This window comes from Etheostoma cragini, chromosome 18 (genome assembly GCF_013103735.1).
Source record: "Etheostoma cragini isolate CJK2018 chromosome 18, CSU_Ecrag_1.0, whole genome shotgun sequence".
In the NCBI taxonomy this organism is placed as follows: domain Eukaryota; kingdom Metazoa; phylum Chordata; class Actinopteri; order Perciformes; family Percidae; genus Etheostoma; species Etheostoma cragini.
In genome coordinates, this window is record NC_048424.1 from 193735 (window position 1) to 199291 (window position 5557).

The 5557-nt window shown below is 41.6% G+C and overlaps 1 long non-coding RNA gene across 1 annotated transcript; it reads right to left on the reverse strand.

Annotated features, from left to right (window-relative positions):
- Nucleotides 1-3768: 3768 nt before the first annotated feature.
- LOC117961695 lies at nt 3769-5336 on the reverse strand. Its single transcript, XR_004660469.1, has 4 exons — nt 5183-5336; nt 5003-5085; nt 4157-4175; nt 3769-4057 (listed from the first exon to the last, which is right to left on the reverse strand). It is a non-coding gene; the product is annotated as an uncharacterized LOC117961695 (long non-coding RNA).
- Nucleotides 5337-5557: the final 221 nt, after the last annotated feature.

Here is a 5557-nt window from a genome sequence, read left to right on the forward strand (position 1 = left end):
TTATTTTAATTTCTCTTTATTCTAATTTCTCTTTATTCTAATTTCTCTTTATTCTAATTTCTCTTTACTACGCAAAGACGTTGTTTGAGGTTGTTGTTGTTATTGTTGTTATATCTTTATTTTGAACATGTAAGAGAAAGTGTATACAAATAAAAGAAAAACAATAAAACAATGTTTAACAACATTGGAGAGAAAAACAACAAACAAGGTCCCTTCCCTCCTGTATTAACCTCTATCACATGTGCGAAAAGGAGTAGGAAGAAGTACAACTTATGTACTCCTACCCCTTTAATTCTTGCATTCTTCAAGATGCTCAGTTCTTCAGGTGAAGAGGACATGTTCATGCTGGTGTATTTGAAAAAAACAAGAAAACATGGAAGTTATGTTTTGTGATTTGGCCCAACAGAACAGCAGCAGCATTCAACATTCACACTTCTTCTCTCGGTCTGATCTGAACCCGGGCTGGGTACTCTTACCTTTAGATTCAATGGGCCGAACTTCTTCCGAATATTAGGTTATATCACAACATCGGATCTCACATAAACGTCTATTAATCTGCTTTGCAACCGTAGGGACATTTTCTGCTTATAACCCCTGAGCTTGAAAATGATTTCTTCAGTATCAAAGTTATCCAGCGATAGTTGTCTGCACGTGAAGGCAAAAAGGAAATGCAAATAAGTAATTCATGCATGCTTTTATGGTGACAATTTGCCAAAATGTAAGCAAATAAAACCTTTTTGAACATTTAGTTTTCTCCTGCCTGGGCTGTGCTGTGCTAAGGCTCTGGTGATGCATACCAGTCTTCATGCTGTAGTACTACCACGTCTGTGTCTTCAGTACTAAAGGACATCAAGTGAGCCAAGATGGAGTTTCTTAACTTATGGTAGAGTAGTAAAGACAAGTAGTAAGTACAAAAAGTAGTAAAAACTGCCAAATAACTCAGTACTAGATATTTCTCCTTAACTTAGCATCAAGGAGTCAACACTGTAGTTCTGATTTTTTTCTTTTCATTAATGACACGTTAACCCTCATGTTGCCCTCGGGTCAAATTTGACCTATTTTCACTTTTTTTATCAAAAAAAAAATGGATCTTCGACATAAGCGCTGAAAATGTCAACATTAGAAATATCAAATAATGTTGGAAAAAAACATAACAACCCAAAGGTTAAGGAAAGACGGTTTGATTAAGCAGCTACTGCATGTATTCAGGGATCACCTGGTGTCTCCTCGCCTCCCTTTTCTTTAAAGTATTGTGTTTATTCTCAAAAACACATATTTAAAACACAAATCACACATTCATGTAAACACAGTTTTTCATTTCCTACATTTCAATCATCTCCCCCCCCCCCATCCTGTTATTATCTCCAAAGTCTTCCATACAGCACCTTACAGAAGGGATCCTCAGCAGCCGGTCCGGGACCCCTAGGGGGGTCGTCAGAGTCAATGCATTTATTTTTAAATGTTGATGTTTTTGTTCAACCTCAAACCCACAGGAAGGGCGCACAAGGGCTCCATTCTGTCATGTCTCCCCTCTTTTAGCCCAAGTGCATGAGTGATTACTGTGTGATTCAGAATGACGAGGTTCACTTCTTTTTCCTTCGAAAACGAGTGTTTGTGCAACTCCAACTCCAACTCCCCCCTTTCTAACAGCAGTGCAGAAACACAATGAGGACCTTGTAACTGGGGATTTCAAGATAAAAGAGTGGAACACCGTACTGGACCACGGCTTTTAATCCTCCTGCCACTGCTGCTCATACAGCAAGCTCTTCTACTCTCATCCCAGCGAAGACCAGCATGAAGGGGGGCACAAATCCCGTCAGATGTGGTGCTTTTACTGACTGATAACCCAGCATCTGACAAACTTCAGCACCTGTAAATTATGGATATCAATGCTAATCTTTACAGCTGTATCCGACCCATTCAAACGGTCTGACCCCCATTACGTTCATGTGCACACAAACGCACGTTCACACGCCAAACAGTGATCTTTACCGCGCTGCAGCTCGTAAACACCTTCGCAGGATGCAGTTTATCACACTAAATCAACGTTGGTTTTATTTCCTTCTTTCTTTAGTCCGGGGGCGTTGTTTCAGGAGCTCCTGAGGGACATTTTAAGCCCTTTTGGGGGGTCCTCTGGTAGGCTTCTACAGTGTAGAGCTGTCAACAGCATCGTTTACTGGTTCCACTATTATTCCATTTATTTAGTATTTATTCATCATTCTCATTCTCATATCTCACTTATCATCCATTATTTATTCATCATTGATATTGGACTCTTCATTGCACTCATCTCTCTACATTGTTTCTGTTTAGAGTGTGTATATACTAGTGTGTATATACTAGTGTGTATATACTAATGCAGAGGTCTTCAACAGGGGGTCCGCGACCCCTAGGGGGTCCGCGGAGGTACTGCATGGGGGTCGCGAAAGTTTTGGTTGATTAGACTTTTTTTATATTCCCCCCCCTGCAATTTTTTCCACTAATTGAAATGTCTTTAAATACACATTAACATGACTTCAACACACTGTAGTTAACAGATAAATGGAGGCAGAAGATGTCTTTCAGTCATCAACGCACACATTCAGCGACACACAGGAGCTCTTTCAAGCCAGTTTGATATAACACAATGTTATACAATATATATAATTAGGGGGTCCCCGCTGCATCTTGCCATCAGTTTGGGGGTCCTTGGCCTGGAAAACGTTGAAGACCCCTGTACTAGTGTGTATATACTAGTGTGTATATACTAGTGTGTATATACTAGTGTGTATATATTAGTGTGTATATATTGTTTGTGTTGGATGTGTAAGCACATTGTGAGCAACTATGCTCCAAAGGAAAATTCCTCGTATGTGTCTTCATACCTGGTCAATAAAGCTGATTCTGATTCTGATTCTGGTTCTGGTTCTGGTTCTGGTTCAGGGTTCTGGTTCAGGGTCCGTCGGACATCACTACACGCTCAGATGCATGTTACTCGTGTACTCCGTGTGTGCTCATTTTCTTATTTCCCTTGTTTTTTAAGTTATTTTATGATAAATCATCAACATTTATTACATGTTGTCACCTCACATCTCGTCGGGGAGAGAGCGGACCAAGGAGATTGAGTCCTTACCGCAGCAGCCCGGGTTCGAGTCTGGCCCGGCTCAATCCCCCTCTGTCCCCCTTTTCTCTGAGAGGATGTTACTGTCACAATGAAGCAGACATGCCTCAAAACTAACCTGACTGAAAGGTCCAGCCTAAAGGCAGCCCGCTGCATGTAGTCTGTACAGGTCCAGTAGCTGGGAGTCAGAACCAACGGGTCTAGGTGTTCTGGTGCCCACTGATTGGTGGATTCAGATAGTCTTTGTTTATGTTTCATTGCAGGAAGAGCAACCATAGACTATAAGAATTTGGGAGAGAGAGGTTCAGTAATTGATCTATTCTTAACCCTCGTTAACCCGTCAACCATGAAAAAACAATGTTTTTTGTATCTTTTTTTCAACATTTTTATCACTTTTTCAACATTGTGGGTGCTTTTTTGGGTGTTTCTTCCAAGTTTTTTGATATTTTTAATGTAGACATTTTCAGCTCTTTTTTCCACGGCCCATTTTTTGTGACAGAAAAAAACAATTACCTGAAAACGGTTTAATTTGTCCCAAGGACAACATGAGGGTTAACCTAAAAACCGGTCTGTTCACACGGGGCTTCCTCCTCCCATCACTACCTTATAGCCAATAACTCTTACAACTTTAGCATTAAAAATTCAATATTTAAATAAGACAACAGAAAAATATGTTATGTTTTTTTAATGCAGATTTATTCAGAAGGACTCACATTCTACCAAATGAACTAAAGAGTGCTGCAGTTGAACCTTTCTTTTCTTACAGCATAAGAAAGAGCAAGAAGCAGAATGTGTTTTCATCATCATCATCATCATCATCATATCTTCAGGGGGGCTTCAGTCTAGTGAAAACTCGGGGGCCCCGGGGGTGGGGGGGGGCCAGGGTTGTAGTCAGCTGAACGTTTGTCCAGCTGGATTAGCAGCTCCTGCTGGTCCTTCACCTTTCCTTTCGTGATCCTGGTGCAGGGAGAGAAGATTCAGCAGCAGAACACAACGGGAGAAGAGAGGTGTTTGTAGTCATATTAGGATATATTGGTTTGATTGTATTATCCTTACCCATTGATCACATGGCCGGCTAAACGAAACAGACAAGCAAAAAGACGATTACATTACATCTGGACTCTACTTCCTGTCACACGTCACAGAAAACCAGGAACCCGGTCTTCCACTGCTGCGGTTCAATTCCATTTAGTTTTATTTATCTCTCGTGTTGTCCTAATGAACAGGATCTGGGGTCTCTGATTATGTTTTTCCTCCTCCAGACAAATCTCTCCTCGTCTATGGTGGTGCAGAGGAGACATGTCTTTTGGTAAATTGACTGAATACTCGTATGAAAGTAGAGCTGCAGGGTGTTTTTAGCTGAATACTCGTGTGAAAATAGAGCTGCAGCGTGTTTTTAGCTGAATACTCGTGTGAAAATAGAGCTGCAGCGTGTTTTTAGCTGAATACTCGTGTGAAAATAGAGCTGCAGCGTGTTTTTAGCTGAATACTCGTGTGAAAGTAGAGCTGCAGCGTGTTTTTAGCTGAATACTCGTGTGAAAGTAGAGCTGCAGCGTGTTTTTAGCTGAATACTCGTGTGAAAATAGAGCTGCAGCGTGTTTTTAGCTGAATACTCGTGTGAAAGTAGAGCTGCAGCGTGTTTTTAGCTGAATACTCGTGTGAAAGTAGAGCTGCAGCGTGCTTTTAGCGGTGCGCCGGTGGAAAGTAGAGCTACGAGTATCACCACCTCATTACTGTTTGAAGTAAAGAACCGTCAGAGTAGTACATTCAGTATGAACACACTGGATATTAAAGGGTGAAAACCTTCATTGCATGATATTTTTCATGTAGTTATTTAAGTAGAACTTATCAGCAGTTATCAGCAACATGAGTGTGTGTTTTCTAGATATGTGTGTTATTTACCAAGCCATTCCCAGAAACACTCTCCAGGTTCAGCCATGAGGAGGACCATGGACAACACGAGGAAGACCGCAATACACTTCATCCTGAAATCAGACAAAATGGCAGCTGTTAAACTGGATCGCAGTTGTAGTTTCTTTCCCTTGTTCACAATTAAATGAGGTTGAAATATTAAATTCTTACCTTTCCGCGGACTGAAAACAAAGACCGAAGACTTCTCTGGATCGGAGCAGACAGACAGGATCAGGTGATGGACAGATGTGTACCTACCGGTCCCTGGCACTCATTTTATACACGCAGGATGGCATTCATGTAGTCATTGGGTAATATTGAGCAGTATTGCGGGGGGGGGGGGGGGGGGGGGGGGGGGGGGGGGGGGGGGGGGGGGGGGGGTTGCCATTGCATTTCTACCACAGAACCATACTGTCATGGTGGTTTATGAGTGATTAGACTCTCGTGTTGGACAACAGTAAATTAAGCAAGAAGTCAGATGACAGCTTCGAAATGATGAGGATTTGCTGCTTTCTTGGTTTTGTGTCTCTGAAATTCAAATATTTG